This window comes from Cuculus canorus, chromosome 12 (genome assembly GCF_017976375.1).
Source record: "Cuculus canorus isolate bCucCan1 chromosome 12, bCucCan1.pri, whole genome shotgun sequence".
Lineage (NCBI taxonomy): Eukaryota > Metazoa > Chordata > Aves > Cuculiformes > Cuculidae > Cuculus > Cuculus canorus.
In genome coordinates this window covers 8,263,187-8,280,173 of record NC_071412.1, presented here as the reverse complement: position 1 = coordinate 8,280,173, position 16,987 = coordinate 8,263,187, and the positions used below count along the sequence as shown (strand labels likewise).

General features: G+C 48.3%; 2 protein-coding genes across 4 annotated transcripts in view; one reads left to right on the top strand and one right to left on the bottom strand.

Annotated features, from left to right (window-relative positions):
- The window catches only part of MFGE8 (milk fat globule EGF and factor V/VIII domain containing), a 115,514-nt gene that overhangs the window by 12,427 nt on the left and 86,100 nt on the right, over positions 1 to 16,987 (bottom strand). The window lies entirely within an intron of this gene.
- The window catches only part of ABHD2 (abhydrolase domain containing 2, acylglycerol lipase), a 38,985-nt gene continuing 29,947 nt past the window's right edge, over positions 7,950 to 16,987 (top strand). Inside the window, exon 1 of one of the 3 annotated variants that reach the window (XM_054078074.1) lies at positions 7,950 to 7,960. The gene's annotated coding sequence lies outside the window, so the exon portion shown is untranslated. Of the gene's footprint in view, positions 7,961 to 12,889; positions 12,951 to 13,663; positions 13,731 to 16,987 lie in introns of those variants that run through there. The other 2 variants (XM_054078072.1, XM_054078073.1) reach the window with 2 other exon arrangements.

Below are 16,987 nucleotides of genomic sequence, written 5' to 3'. Positions count from 1 at the left end.
GTTTGCAGGGCTGTTGGTGGCATTGCTGGAGCATGAGGAGCGCAGGGAGACAGACGTGTCTTCCCACACAGACCCACCACCCTCACTGGTGGTGTTTCCTTCATGAAATAGTGACATGAAGGAAACTCCAGGCAGAATTTAACTCCAGTGCGAGGAGAAACACTGGCTGGAAAGGAGAGAGCGGACAAGACACAGTACTTGCTTTCGAATAACCCTTCAACCTCAGGGTAATTACTGCTGTGGTGTTCAGAGGAAAACAAGGTCAGAAGGAGGAGGATGCAGGGCAAAATTCCCAGGCCTGTGCACAAGGAACTAGGACAAGGGTGTTTGTTTGGCCTTTTGAGGGGCTACTGCCTGGACTGGTCTGGAGAGGATGTAAGAAAGACCCAGAGGGAGCTGCAGAAAAATCTGCAGCATCTCTAAAAACAGAAAGCAAAATGTTTTCCTTCTGTCCCCAGGGGCACAAATGCCGATGTCCCGAGGAACATGCATGGGAAAGGATATTAAAAAGCAAGTGGTGGAGGCCAGGCGGAGCTATGGTCTCCGTAGGGATGATGCTTCCTGGAGGTACCAGTGCCTTTTTGAATGGAGACCTGCAATGGAGTGGGGGATCCTAATGAAAAACCAGAGTTGGGAAGAGCCCATGCTGCCCCAGCCAGAAAAGAGAAGCTCTGGCTATGGGAGATACAGAACAGAGAGCAGCAACCTGTCAAGGACAGGGAAGCACGAAGAAATGGAGACAGCCCCACAGATGTACACCACACCCTGGGTTCACATAGCCGCCAAGTTTTCGCAAGGGATGGCTCTACTTGAAAGAGCTGGGTAAGTTGAAGGTCAGGCATAATTTCACTCCCTTCTGCAGGGACTACTTAGGCCTTGTTATAGCAGGATTTACCACTGGGTTTGTTTTGCTCTGCATGGAGATCTGCCAGGCTTTGCTGTGCTGTAACCCTTTCTGAGCCATGCAGATAGCCAGTATCCTGGTTCTCGTAGCTGGGGTGATAGGAAAATAGGTGATGGTGCTGCATGTTTCTCTGATGCAATTCTTTTTATTTCCAAGTTTATACAAAGGTGCTTTCCTGTGAATGAGGGAGGTGAACACTGCACAGCCTCTCCCAAGCTCTAGCATAAAGCCCCCATACGCCATAAAATCAGCCAAGGTGTGTCTCATGGCCAAAGCAATTGCAGTGATGTCTCTAGTATCGCCCTGATTTCGTGTTCCTCCTCTCCACTCCCTCTAACCCATGAGATCTCTCCCTCTGCCATCAGATAGTAATGACAACCCCCACTCCCCACAAAGTCCTGTTCAGCCCTTGCATGGAGATTTTGTTGGGTGGCAGGACCTATTGTTTCAGCTATTTGTCCTTTAAAGGAGTTCACTGGCTTAGGTTTATCTCAAAAGAAAAGCAGCCGCTACACCCCAGAGCGATTCCTCAATTGAAACCCTCCCACAGCCCTCCCTGTGACATGGTTTTCCTCCCTCACCTCAGCACCAAGGGCCCCAAAAAACCCTGGCAGAGGTAGCCAGTCCCATCCATTATGGGCACAACTCTTTCCTAGAGCTCAGAGTTGTGGGTTGGGCCACAGCACAGGTCCTGGGAAGGTTTGTGAGATCAAGTACCCTGTCCTGCCACACACGGCTGCCACTCCAAGCAGGATGGAGAAGCAATCCACAGCATCATCACGGAGGATTACGCCTCAGTCTGCTCCAAATCCCTCTAACAGGATAACCAAGTGCTCGGTGCCAGCATCACTAACCTCCTGCCACCCTGGCTGGTGTTGGCACCTGCCAGCATGCCAGCACATGGTTTCGGATGGCTGCAGAAAATATCCCCTGGCCAGGACAATCCTTGCAGGTGGCTCCACTTCTCAGATTATTTTCTAGATAAAAAAAGGCTTTCAATACTCTCTGCCCTTTTCACCAAAAGGGTGACAGTTTCTTTAAACTCGGGCTTTACGTTTAGAGATGCTAATGTTTAGCTCTCAGGAATTTCAGGACTATCTGAAGAAACCTAGACACTGAATAGCCTCAGGGCATGAAAAGCCCTGTACAGCTACAGAGGGCCCTTCAGGGTATGTAAAACTTTGTGATTTAAAAGGAAAGAGGCAAAGGACAGCACTGTCCCCTAGTTTTGCCCCATTCCTGCTGCTGATTGTGTCAGAGCTCAGATGAGATCCCAGACAGTTTGACTTCAAGTCTTTTGCTTTAACGTCAATAAACAAGATTATATCCAGCTTAGAGCTGGTATGTCTGTGTAAGGTGCTTTATATAAGCACCTTTATATAACCCCCTCCTCTGAATTTGAGTGCTTTGCAGTCTTTAAGGATTTATTCATGCAGATCTCCAACGGAAAAGGTGTTGCCTTCATCTTCATTTGACAGATGGGAAACCAAATAATGGAAGGGCTTGAGGGAAGGTCATGTCTCCCTTTACTTTGTCCATCTAAAAGGTAGGCATGTGAGCTTGACCTCTTACACACTCCTTCTCTGCAGCCAGTGGTAACAGCAACATTTCCCAGAGCCGTTTGTAACTGCTACAGGAGGAATCACCCTGGGAAACAGCTGTCGCCCCACTGAAAATGGATCAGCATCCACCACTGGCTGGGACTCTGCGTGGTCCTGGCTCTTCCCTGCAGTGCCCATCTCAGGGAACTGCCCAGGAAGGATGGTGAAGTGCCCACATCCCAGACTTGTCTTGACGCTCTCTAGCCTGTTGATTGAAAGCACTCACCTGGTAACTCAAAGTGACACTTCGTAGTACATAGTATGCCAAGATGCGCAATCGAAACTGCTTATGGATTAGCAGCAGTGAGTGGCCTGAGTGCCTGAACACCGAGCAGATGCCACAGGCAGATAAGCCACATCTCTTTTGTTCTTTTTCAGGAAGCTCTTGGCAAGCTTTGACACAAAGCACTAAATTGTATACTTGATAACTTTATCATCAAAGTTCCTCTGATAACCTAGGTTACTGTGGCAAGGGACTGATCCTCATCCTGTTATCATGCTCACAAGACACCTTCTTACTCAAGCCATCGATTTGGTGTGTGTGCTTCTAGCATAAATTTGATGGGGTGGAAGGTCCTCCAAAACTTGTTGCACACAAGGCAAGCTTGCAGCCTGATTAAACATCAGGGGCCTGTAGCCACTAATGCTGTATGAATATGTAACGACACTAATGAACACTAATGAGCTGGGCCACGAGTTTGCTAGGAGCCCAGAACCTGTTTTACCGGCTGGTGAAGAAGAGGCAGTTTGCTCATCACCACACTCCCGCCCATCCATGCAGGGGAGAGGCTCTGCCCAGGCCAGGGCCTCATTAATTTGTGAAGCTGCCTTTTGATCTCTGTATCTTGGAGCATAATGAGAAGGTTTGAACTCTGCCTGTCCCCCCCACCCTGCCTGCTCTGTGCCTCCCACTTTCCTCCCCCAGAGCCTGGCAGGCAAGGGGAGATCAGTTCTGGGACTTGTTTCTTCCTGAAGAGAGGCATATTTGTGGCCTTAAGATACATTTCAGTAGCCACATCTGTGGCTGGCTGTAGCAGGAAAGCACAGGTCCCCTGCACACTCCCTCTCTCTTGCAGAGATGCCCAACCCCATGGGGTCATCCGAGGTGATCACACCTCAAACATGGCTTTTTATTCCCTTAGTTCCCACAGCCCATAGTGGCTCTCAGAGGTCACACAGAACCGGTCATGCCACTGTGTGGTGACTGTCAGTGCAGGACATTGACTCCTGGAGGACCTTTGTTCTGAAGGTGAGCTGCTGGCACCCAGTACCTTCAGCTAGAGCTGCTGCAGGACTTCCCATGCTGGCACAGAGCCATAGAGCCCCCCTGTCCCAGGACCCATCAGAGTCTCCCGCTGTGATTATGAGCTGCTTTTCCATCTTGGATGGATCCTGCACCACTGGCACACCAGTTGAAGCTCCTTCTCCATCACTTCCTGCCCCTTGGGCTGCAGGTTCCAGAGCCACAGCGGAAACCACAGCAGGAGCTCATTTGGCACTGTGGTCTATGTCCTGGACAGTCGGCTCAGCAGCTCAGTTACTCCTCTCCCATGACTCCTCCTCTCCTCTAAAGGAAATGAAAACAACCTCCAAGCCAGACATGTCTTCAATGAAAACCATCTGTGAGAGCCATGGCCATGGCCCAAGGGGGACTGTTGCCTTCTCAGAGCATCCAGACCTGCCATGAAGGAGCGCACGTAGCCAGCCCCAGGGGCAGCACGCAATGAGGCGGACACAAGACTGGAGCAGGGGATGCTGTGGGGCAGCTGCGTGTTCCCCAAGCGTTCTGCCTGGGCCTGAGCTGCCTCCTCTCTCAGCAGTGACAACAGCTCCTGGGCAGGAAGCCAGCTGATAAGTCTGCACATCCACAGATATTTCCATACAGTTTCCATACACATTATTTGGAACAGTGAAGACTTTCTTAGTGTCCTGAGGGGCATGGGTATCCACCCAATCCCTGGCTGCTTCACAGATTTTCTCCAAAGGCGATTTACTAGAGCTTGGGTTTGTATTAGACCCTTGTAAATTCTCCCAAGCTTTTCTTCCTCCCTGTTGGGAAGCTATACTAACCTGTATTTATAACATCCATTCTGTTAGTCATATCCCATATGTCTTCCATAGTCACGCCTCTATCTCAGTGGATCTCCCATTGCACCAACTGCCTTGTCCAGCCTCTGTCACAGCCTTCATTACAGCATGAACCTGTTTGCCTTCTGCCATCAAATCTTCTCCAAGCATCTGCATGCTACTGTTCTCTCTCACCTCTTTGTGCTGCCTCACAACTTAGTTGATACTGGATGCAAATCCCACCTATTGTGCATCCTCTCAGTGACTCTTGGAAGAGTTAAACTGCCCTGGCGCCAGTGCTGAGTCCCTGCTTGTACCCAGCTGGCAATGGATTGCTGCTCTGACAACCCCAGCAGCAAAACCAGTGGCTCTTGCTGCAGACATCCAGAGTAGATACAGACAGTGAAAACATGCATATTTCAGAGCCCCTCTTAGCTCCTAACAGGGCTTCTCATCACCCTGGAGCATTCTGTTTGATCCATGTTCTGGGCCATGTTCGTTTGTCCGTCCCTGTTCCCCAGGGACCTGTGGATGCAGCCCCAGCACCTCTTTCAGCATATGTGGTGGGGCCAAGGCAGTGATGAGGGGCTTGTGCGGTAACCCATGTCCAGTTCAGGATGCTCCCTTCCAGTCCTTGCTATTCCATCTCAGCCTCGAGGTGGAAAACAGGAGGGAGCTCATCTACATCAAGAACTGATGTGGCTCATTTCCATGGGCAGATCTGGCTTCATGGGTAAACCATATTGTATGGATGCTGCTCACCTAAAAGAACACCAGAACTTTCCCAGGACCCAGAGATAAGTACAGTCCCTTTAGGGTTGCTGTGAAATAGGGCTGCTTTGCAGTCTTCCTCTTCCTTTGTTATGCCTGCATCTTCTCACGTTTGGTAGGTTGTCTTCTGCAAGACCTAGGAATGTAAGAAAACCTCTACCTGTGCTTCCTCCTGCTGCGGGCAGCCAGGCAGAGCAGATTTGCCAGCAGTGAGGACAGTGACCCCACAACTGCAGCTTCAGGGTGGCAGGGATGTGTTTTGCAGAGCACGTGCAGCCCCACACAAGGAAGAGGCACATTCACTCACGCTGCCTGTGGTTAGCTGGCAGGCTTTCCAGGCAGCAGAGATCTGCTCAGAGAGCTGCTTGTTTGGGAGCATGTTGTGTTTTTGCCTGGTCTTGCAGCTGCCTGTCAGCTGCTGTATAAAAGCAGCCCTGTCTCCCATGCGCCCCTTTGCCTCTTCTGTTTCTCCTCAGCTCTGCTCTTTGCTGGGCTTGGGATTAGCCACACCTCAGCTGGGTAAACAGGAGCTGATCCTGCCCCATCAGCCTCAAGTCACCACAAGCAAATCTCTCTTTTCATTATTCAGCAGGTCCAAAGCCCTTAATTGGACACAGCAGTTGATGTGATACTCTGCATTGTTTTCATCTTCTATGTTCTTTATTTATTCTCCTGTTCTCTGGTTTTGTTCCGCTCAGCTTCCTTACCTTATGGTCTGTTCCTCATTTTCTCACTCCTTTCCCTTCCTTTTGCTTTTCCACCCACCTGAGGAAAGCCACGCTGTCTGTATGTCACCTTCTGGGTGCTAATTAACAAGCTAGACTGGGATGATATTTTAATCTTAAAAACCCTTGCAGGCTGTTAGTAACCACAGCCACCACCTTGGTCTTGATCTCAGCTCAAAGGCAGCGTTTCCAGCAAATTTTTACCTGCCTTTGAAGGGATGCTGAGGGGGGAGGGAGGAGGACACCCATTCCCTGCAGCACAGCACCCTCTAGCCTCCGCCAGGCAGCAGCTCTTTGCTCATCTGGAAGCAGGACCTTCACCACCATCACTCCACCAGGTGTTCTCCCAGTCCTGCAACACTCCCTAAGTATCCAGCAAAATCCTCCTGCAGCATCACTGCCAAATCCAAGGATGGATTTTATGGGAACTTCAGGGATCAGGATGTTAAAGCTGGCCCGTTCTGAGCAGACGTGCAATAAATTAGACACCATTTCCAAAAGGCTGAGACACCAGCTTTGCAAGGTGGAGCCCTCAGTGAGCCAAGGTGCTGGCAGCCCAGAGGAGTGATCATTACACAGCATCAGCTGCACTGTTTATTTCCTCCAGCTCATGCAATAATTCAGCTTGGTGTTGGTATGGGCAGGGTTTTCAAATGGGCAGTGCTGCTTCCGCAAAGCCAGGTGAGGTCAGCTGGAGTAGTGGCATGGGGTCAGTGTCGGCTGTAGCTCTGTAGATGCTGTATTTTCTTTGGAGGTGGTCCTGTAGCCTGCCAGGTCCTCATGCATAGAAGAGGGTGGTCACCCCCAGCTCACCTCTGGATGTGGCAGCAGACCTTCCTGACTTGGCTGTAATTGCCAGTGTATCTCCAGGAAAACATCCAGCAGATGGGGATGCTCTGGGTTATCCCTTCATCCTACCCACGTCACTGCTCCTTGCTGCCTCCTGCCTATTCCTCCCAACCCCACCAGCCTCACACAGAACCCACCTTCCCATACCAGCATCAAGCTTGATTCCTCTCACCCCTGCTTTCCTTCTACAGTTCTAGGGAACAGAACTCCAGTTCTCTGCACCCTAACACAATCACCCTTTCCCCCAAGTCACAACTGTGAGCTCATTCTTTGTATTCACCCTCATCTAGATAGACACTGTTGCGTGCTCCTGACCTCCCAAGACCTATGCCAGTTCCCACTATTTTGGCACAAAGGCAGTAGCTTCCACCTCTACTCACTTTATTTCCATAACCATTGCTCTCTAGGAAGAGTCTCTTCTCCGTTTCTGAGGAAATACTAAAAGTCAGATTTTTACAGGGGGCTGATCACCCCACTGTTCAGTTCTCTGGGCATTTCAGTTTGCAGGATTGCAAGCCCTCATTCTCCTCATGCACCACTACATCTATGGCAACTTTTACAGACAAAAGCAGCCACTGAAAAAAATGTGGTTTTAGCAGTCTCCTTCACTGGCTTTCTGAGGCTGGATAATCATAGGCTTTCCACACTCCAACCTCAGGATCACAGTACAATGGCAAATGTCAGACAGACCACTCAGAATTAAACAGAAGACAAATAGTTTCCTTTATTCAATATGACAACTTGGAAGCATTCCAGGAGAAGCTTATACATCCTTCTGGTTTTACTACATTCATTTGTTCCCATTCATCCTGCTTTTCACCAGAGAGACATGTTCTTGCTGCTCCCACTGCCTGTCAAATATCTGCTGCTCCCATGCAGCCTGCCCTACACACAACCCCCGGCTTGTGCAGATAGCTTTAGGGACAAGTGCCACACCAAAGCAGTGCTTAGCCCTGCAGCGGTGTCTTGATTTAAAAAAATGTGTGATAAAGGGACAGAAATGGCTCTGAGCAAACAAGAGGTGGCATTGGAGGTGGCTGCTGTTGGGAACAGATCTGCTTAGCCTAGCAGCTTTAGATGTATGGGGTAGGAATTCCACCTAACCAGACTCCCTGGAAAAATCAGGAGTGTTGTGGCATGGATTCATCTCAGGAAGATACAGACACATCCTTCCGCTAGAGCACTGAGGCTGCTTTGTGGAGCCAGGCAGTGTTCAAGTGTTAGGGAACATCCAGAAGCAGGACCAGCGGCATCGCTGATGCCGAGCAGTGGTTTTCAAAACCTCTTCCTCCATCCAGCAGCTATGGCTGGATGTGGGGTAAAAGGAGTGAGCTGGCTGTTGGGGATTTGTGGACAGAAGCAATGGAGCACAGCCTGGTAAAGTTCTCAGCTCAGTGGCATTTCTCTTTTGGCCTAAAGAATTTGGGAATGCAGTAGCTTATCTGCTCGCAACTGAGGAGTGAAGCTCCCTCTATTTGCTGTCAGGGCCCTCTTGGTTTGGTAGAAAAACAGAAGAAAGAGACAGAAAGTCTCTAGTGAGAGAAGGCAGAAATGCTTTCAGCCATAAGAAGAGACCAGAGCTTCTGGTCTACAGAGCACAGAAAGGTGGGCAGCAGTAGCCCTGCAGGGCTGAGGTTACTCAGTAGGTGCTATAATTAGGAAATAAATAGTGTGCTAAATAAACCCTGAGCAGAAGCTTTTGAGCAGGGTGAGAGAGCTGGAAGTTGGCAAGGAGCAGCTGAATCAGAATGTGATGGAAAAATACTAAGCAGGTGGGCCACGTGCCACCTCCCCAGCTCCAGTTTGTATGATGCAGCCGTTCTCCCATCCCTGGCACTTGTCTCCTTATGTTGTCAGCTCCTCAGGACAGAGGCTCGTCTATTTAGAGATCTGCAAAGTGCTCATTATGCTTTTAGACACCATTTTCAGGAAATACGTGAGTCCAAAGAGCACGATGCATCCAGATCCAAGAGGCTCTCAAATGGCACAGCTCCACAGCCTGCAAGCCTCGCTGGCACTGCAGGGAAGGCAACGCAGGAGAAGAGGGAAAAGCATTGCCTTTATTTCCATCTGCAAAGCTTTTTTGTGCTCACATGTCACTGACAGGCACTTCGCTTATTTTCAGCTGGCAATCAAACACTGTCATAAGAGATGTTTTCCTTTTTGCTCTTGCTACACTGGCAGGGATCAACACCTCCACATTTCCTCCAGCAAAAAGTTTTCCTCAGAGACCTTTCCTCAGAGGTGCAAAGTCCCTGGGAGTCCTTCAGGACACAGTGAGTTTGCTGAGCTGGAGAAAAGCTGGGGCAGGGGAAATGAAGCAGAAAAAGACTCTGAGTTCCTTGTGGCAGCAACAGCCAAAAGAGAGAGGGATGTGAAGAACAAAAGGTGACTGTCACCATGGTGTTGTACAGGGGTGTCTCAGACTGGCTCAGCACTGCAGCAAGTTCTCCCTGCCTGGTACCTTTCCATTTGCTGGGTTTAAAAAGGTGAAATTATCCTAAGCCTTTTCTTGGCCTCATTGTACAGAGGTAAGTGCCTGCTGAAAGTGTAAGGCAGAGCTGCATGTTCTTCCTGTGCCTACAGTGTCCAGCACATACATTTTATCTCTTTTGCAGTAATCATACTACTCAAAGAGGAACCCTCCTGTTTCCAAATTATTATGGTGTTCCTGTTAACCCTCATCTCACTCCTCTGCAGGAACATCAGGCAGATGCATCTGCTGGGCTGGAGCTGCCAAATCCCCCTCTACGAGGCTGGGAATGAAGCTCGACTCTTCCCAGCACCCTTCCTTTACAGGATGGTTTGGGCTACTGCTCAGATGGCATTTCCTGAGCGTGAGCTGTTTGCTGCGAGTGGTACAGCCTCGCTCCTGGCTCCCAGCCAGAGCTCTCCACCTACTGCACACACCACTGCTGCCAACGCCAAGCAGCCCTGCGGTGTTCATCATCACACCGGCGAGGCCGGTAGCAACGTCAGCTCCCCGCACACACAGAAGGGGGGCAGCTTCCTTTACAAGCCACAACTCGCAGGCTGTTTTAATAGCCCAAAGTCGGGTTTGTATTCACAAAACACACTTGCTCCCTCTCAGCCATCTCTGTTCCCACACCAAAAGGTGCAGCTGGAACCTCCCAACATTTTCCAAAGCAAAACACCATCTGCCTTTCACCAATTTCTCCTTCCTTTTCTGGAGAAACAGCACAATTTCCATCACATCCCTTCTTCTTGCAGTAAGCAGACAGCTCAGGAGTTGGGCTGCCGCTGCCACATCTATCCGAGAATTTGTGCTGCCAACTCCTCAGTGTTAGTTCCCTTCAGTTCTCAGCTCTCATTCCTCAGTAATGTAACAGAGCACTCTGGTATAAAAGACCACCCTATGTTTTATTTCTTCTCCTCAGCAAGAAGTGAGCTCGTTTTGCTTTGCTTTGTGTCAGCGTCTTTAGAAAGCTCTCTTCTAATAGCTGAGCTTCTCTCAAGTCAGAGGAATCTCCAACAGCCTCAAGGATTTAAAATAAAAGCCTCGCCTGGAGGCTCAGCTCTGGTTTGTGTGGTGTTTTCCTGCCTGGATCGATGGTGAGGAGCCAAGGTACACCTGGAATCAATTGGACTGCAATTTTCTGTAATCAAATTCAAACACATTCTTCAAATACTTAGTTAAGAGGCTGATACCGGAAGTTTTATCTACGCAACATATCTCATAGCCTGCTGACAGGCACAACTCAACTGCCTTGAGACAAACCAAACCTCAGCCCAGCTGAGTCGCCAACAAGTTTAACAACCACCATAAACTCTGTCTATTTTCACAAGGTTAATTAAAAGCTGAAGATAAGGAATCCAGCTCTTGTTTGACTGAGTGGTGCAGGATCGCATCTGTAGCAAGCAAGGAGGAACGCTCACTGTGGGGCTGCTGCTCCTTCTGCTCTGCCACCATCATCTCAGCAGTTCCCTCTCTGCCCTTCCTCAGAGCTCCCTTCTTCATGGTGACTCAGTCTCCAGCAGTTAGTCATCCCTCCAGATATATAACTCCCTGGAAAATGTGACTTGCTCCTTGAGAGCTTTCTCTACGTAGGAAGCTCCAACTCCCAGTAAACAAAGGAAATAAAATGTCTGAAATCAGGGAAAGGATTTTTCCATCGAGTTATATAAAGCAACCATTAGCATAGCTAGGAACAGTTCATGTTACTAACAACGTAATGTGGCTCTTTTGGGAGGCTACAAGAAAAGCAAGTTATAAACATCGCATAGTGGACATCTTTTATTTTATTATTTGTTTTTCTCTGGAACCTTCCAGATGTGGTGGGTTCTGTTTACCTCCAGCCAGATTTTGCTGTCCCAGTCACATATCCTGCTTGGTGGAAGGAAACTGGGTGGGTGCCCCTGTGCCTCTGAGGGGCTGGGAGAAGACCTCTTTAGTCCTGCTGGAGAGGCCCAAGAGGTGATCCCGGCTTGCACCCTGGTGCCAAGCAGAGGTAGCCTGGAGGTGCACTTAGAAACATAGAATGGGTTGGGTTGGAAGGGACCTTAATGATCATCCAGTTCCAATCCCCCTGCAATGGGCAGGGACACCTCCCACCAGATTAGGCTGCTCAAGCCCTGGCCTCGAACATCTCCAGGAACGCGGCGTCCACAATTTCCCTGGGCAACATGTGCCAGTGTCTCACCACCCTCATTGTGAAGAATTTCCTAATGTTCAGTCTAAATCTTCCCCCTTCCAATTTGAAGCCATTTCCCCTTGTCCTATCACTCCATGCCCTTGTAAAAAGTCCTTCCCCAGCTTTCCTGTAGGCCCCCTTCAGGTACTGGAAGGTTGCTATAAGGTCTCCCTGAAACCTTCTCTTCTCTGAACAACCCAACCTCTCTCAGCCATATCCTTCTTATGCTGGGGATTCCAAATGCCATTCCTAAATGATTTTGTATAGCAATGTAGCATTACACAACCGGCACTCATCACCTGGGCACACTTGGCTGCCCTATCAACGTCTTGGGCTAGGCTGGAGAGGTTTCTGGTCCACCTGGTCCTCAGGACCACCCAGCCCTGTGTCACAAGGGGCAAACATCCCCCTCAGGTGGAGTGGCCCTCAGATGCATCCCTTGCGGCACGGGCGTTGGCTCCGGTGGCTGGAAGCAGCCAGCAGCGAGACAGGTGCCTCACTCTCATGTCACTGCTGCTGTCACTGCTCCCACTCTCGCCCAGCTCCGTCATGGTGATACCAAAACCACCAGCAAACAAACTTAGACTCATTTTGGAGTTTTAGAAAGCAAAAATCCTTTAATCAGGCCTGGGTGACATGAGGGAGCGATCTCCGTCAAGCAGCAAGACAAGAAGGGACAGAATATATTTCCCACTTACATGCATATGGATAAAATTTCCATTAATCTTATGCATATTCCACTGCTTTCCATGGACTCATTTTAATGTTACTGTGAACTTCACAACAGTCCAATCTCTTGTTAATTTGGAGCTTTGGAGCCAGCTCTCCTTGGGTTTAGGACAGAGAAATGCTGCAAACAGAGGTGATCAGAGCAGACACCTCTGCTCAGCACACACCACACTGAACACAAGGCGTTATCATCTCCAAAAGAATGAACAGCGTCTGGAAAAGCACTGTTAGAAAGAAATCACGCTCTCAGAGGGGCAGTCTGTCTAACTTTCAAAAATACAGTTATTTAGATGAACTCCACTTTAGCTTAAACAAAAAATACTCCACTTCCTGCAATTGCAGCTCCTTGTCTCAATGGCGGCTTCAACCCCGCCCACCGCCAAGCCCCGCCCACCCCAATCAAGCCACGCCCTCCAGCCTGATTGACAGTGACGTAAGCCAATGGGACGGCATCTCTCCGCCCCTCCGCTCCTCTACCAACCAATGGCGCCACCAACCCACGGTCCCGCCCCCTCTAGCCTCTCAACCAATAGCCGCGCGGGGTCGGGTAGGCGTGGCGCGGTGGCGCAGCCAATGGGAGGGTGAGGGCGGGTTCTAACGGGCCGCGGGCGGCGGGGCTGGCGCAGACGGATGGGAGCGGTGGATGCTGCAGGTGAGGATGTGCTGCGGAACCCCTTCGCATGGGGCGGCGGCGCGGGGGGCTCGGGCCGCGCTGCCATCGTGTGTCCTCCTCGCCGTGAGCGTTTGTTTCCCCTCCCGGTGCCGCCGTGTCCGTCCCCGCCGGGGCTGGCGGCCCCCCGTGCTCCGGGGCGGGGATGGGGAGGCCGCGTTGGCCACGGGAGGATGGAGGTCCTGAGGTGTTGGTGCTTGAGAGAGGCAGAAGTGGGGTTCTGGGTAATGCCCACCGGGTCATGTTGCTCCCCAAAAATGAAGCTTTTCTCTGTCACTCTGCTCGCCAAAGAATGAGGGTCTTCTGTCCCTCGTGCTCCCGGGTCTTGATGCTGCTAAAAGCGTTTTGTGACAACTTTTAGGCATCCTTTTGTTGATGTGTACCAAATATGTGCTTGTTAGCCTGTGTGATAGGGCTCTGTCCTCTCCATCCAACAACTTGGAATCATAGAATGGTTTGGGTTTGAAAGGACCTTGAAGATCATCCAGTTCCACCCCTCTGCTATGGGCAGGGACACCTCCCACTAGAACTTCACGTATAACTTATGTTTCAGCCTAATGCAGGATGAGTTCTGTCACAGTTGATGCATTACAGCTGGTGAAATCCCTCACCTGACACATGTTTTGAGAGAGGTATGTTGCAGTGGCTTCATTCCCACAGTTCTAGCTGGAGAGGGTCATTCTGTTGTGTTTTCATGCAGGTCTCTTAAGAGAATTCATAAAAGCTTCCTCTTATTGTTAATGTACGATTGTCACTGGTGTGGTAAGTACTTAAGATTCTTGTCTGCCTGTTACAGATTGCTGTTCAGCTTCCACATCACTGATGCCTCCTTCTGTAAGAAATTTTTGTGGCTAAAAGTCAGCTAACTGGTACAGTGTGTTCATCTTACATGCCACATTTATCAGGGGTTATTGTGCTCAGCTGTGTTTGTAATAGATTGATGTGTTCTAGTCCTCACTGATATGGTGTTCATAGAACACACAGCTCAGACATCTGTATTTGTGATACCTCACTTTCAGACCTTCTAAAAAATGTTTATTTCCTGTGCAGGGAGTTTTATTATTGCCAACTAGTCTTTAGTAGTTCTGTGGTTATCTTTTCTTGCTTTATCTACTTTGCCTTCTTTCCTAGGTGCTTGCTTAGTATCACAAGAGACTTGAATCATTTCTCTGGTCTCTTTTTGGGTTGGTGGACATGCAGCCTTACTTATTCTAGCCATAGTTTATTTCAGTCTCAGTCAAGAGCAAGAACAGGAAGGATATTAATAAAGAATAAGAGCTAACTTATTCTTCTTCTGTTCTTCTGCCTTGTTCTTAAATAGTTGTATTTTGGCTTTTGCATGGGAGGTTCTTTGTGTAACTGGGTGAATTATCAGGCTAGAGGATGAGACTGGCCGAAGATTGTGCCAAACTGCCTTTTAGAGGGGTGGAAAAGACCTGGAGGTTGAGGGTAAAATCTTCCATCTTGCAAAACTGTTTCTGAAGAAGTTAAAGTAATTTGTTCTACTCTTCTTGTAAAAGCTGTATTTTTATTTTCAGGGAGTGGATAACAGCTTAGGCTCTTAGTGTTTCATAAGGCTGCATTGTTAAACTTTTCATGTGAAAAGCAGAGGATTAACACACTGAAATAGTTGCTGTTCTGCTATGTGGGTTTGGGAAGGAAAGATGGCAGAATAACATCATTTGTCCTTGACAGGCATATGAAGAGGTTATCCAAATCTGCTGAGTTCCAACTCTACTTTTCTGTAGCACATCAAATTTATTTCTAAATTTATGGCTTCAAATCAAATTCAAATCTTCTGTAGTTGTAGTTTAACCTCACTTGGTAATGGAAATGCCTTCATGCTGCTGGGTTTATATTGTCCTCTTGCTCTGTATGTATGTCCAGCCTCTTCATGCCTAGTTTCAGGCTGCTGGCTCTGGCAGTTCCTGGATTAAGTTAAAGAGCAGGATTTAGCAAATTCTCTAGCGAGGGTGTATGTGCTGGGGTCTTTAGTCCTTGTGGTACCTGTTGAAAGGGGCAGACAGCAGCCTGAAACTGGTGTTTTGGACTTTTTGGCCAAAGCATAAATCATCGTAGTTCTGCTAGTATGTTGGAGCCTTTGTATGCACTTTTGAGTTTCTCCAAAAGATTGTATTTCATGAGCTGTTACAGCTGTGAGTTTCTATTCTTAATGCATACTGTAGATCAACTTGAATTTCTATACAAATATTTTTCCTTTTTTAGCCTAAACAGTTTGTTAAGATTAAGCTTATACAGCTAAAAAAAAAATCTGATCAAACTCAGCTGATTAAGTTCAGTACCAAATAATTGATTTCATTTTGATGTTCAAGGACTGTCTGTCCTTCTTATGGAGAAGTGAAGTCCCACTTGCCCATGGGTGGCAATGATGCTAACCTAGTCAGGCAGCTATCTTTGCCTCTTTTAGCTCTAGGAAGATTTATGTGCCTGAGGGCTTGTCTTTTCCCAGCTATATCAGTTGACTTGATAATTAAGATTGTCTCTGACTGCCAACCTTACTCTGCCAGCATCAGGCAGCAGTAAATCAAAATCCTTTGCAAAGCAGTTCTGTACAAACCAGGTGCTTGAAACATCGTTGTGCCTGTGCTCTGCTAGAGGTAACAGCAGTGAATGAAAGTGTCATACTTTGCAATGTGCGAAAGACTTTCATCTGTATCTCTGCATTGACCAAGAAGTGCAGTTGCTTAGCGCAGCTGTTGAGAAATACTGGAGAGGTGCAGTCTGACTAAAATGGCAAGGAAAACTTTCTCTCCTAGTACAGCTGAGCTCCTGCAAACTCAAAACCCTTCTGAAACCTCTGATATATGAGCTGCTAGTAATTGAGCTAGACCCCTATTCAAGGCATTGAGTCCTTGCAGCATGTTGGAGGCTCGTGGAAAGGGTCAGCCAGGAGAAGTGAAAGGCTGCTAGTGAGGGGTTTGCTGCAAATAATAATTATTATTATCTTCAATAATAATTTTGCATAGAAATGCAGGTTCCAGAAAGATTATGCTAAGGATGTTCAAGCCTGGCTGTCCCTTAAGTGGAACACCCTGTTCTGTGAAGTGTTGGTTGGGCATATGTGAAGATGAAAGTCTGCACTAAGTGAAATAAGCAGATGTACAGTCAATTACAGTGAGCGTCCTTGTAAGAGGTAAGGAGAAAATGTCCCAAGATGTGTGCCTGTAATACCCCTAACCTCCCACTCATATTCAGCAGGAGAGTGGGTAGTGTAGCTCTTTGAACTTTTAAGTTGCTGGTGTTTGTAGAGCTCCACAACCTCTGGTTTTGTTTTCATTAGCATTCTGATAAAATTTGAGTGTTCTGCAGTAGTGGCAGCTGTGTGTTGGTCAGCTCCTGTCTCTTTGTATTTGATTCTTTTGCTCTGAGATGTTTCATTTTTAATGTGATTATGTGAATTAAGCTTCTCTGGCATAGCCTTTTGTCTGTCATGGACACACTCTGAGGGAATGACTCTGCAAATCTTCTGTACTGCTGTGGAGCAGAGCTGCTCTTCAGGGGGGAAAAATACGCAAGGTGTTTGAAGACCTCAGCACCTTGGCTTTTGATTGTGTTTAGATATAAGTGTTTCCAAACTGCTTGAACTGGACCAGTCTTGAATAAAGTTCTCTTAGCTGTCTGAACTTGTGCTTTGGTGATAGATGGTCTTTCCCTGCTGCACAGCTAGTCTGGTGAGGAGCACACTCCTCGCTTACTCAGCTGTACGCCTTGTACTCAGCTGAGCAAATAGCTGTGATGTGCTTGGACTTTGGGCTGCTGCTCTGATATGTACATCTGAGCTCTAACAACATGAGGATGGAGAGATTGGAGCTTCAAGGTACATGAGGCTTTAATAATACAATGCTGTATATCAAAATATAGTGAAGGAATAGTGTACTTTTTCATGGGGCTTAGTCTGTAATGCAGTTTGCATTATCTCGCTTATCTATCTGTGGCTTGATGCTGGTAGCATTCCCTCAACTACTAAGCATGGATTGTCAGCATCTTTGTGATGTGTT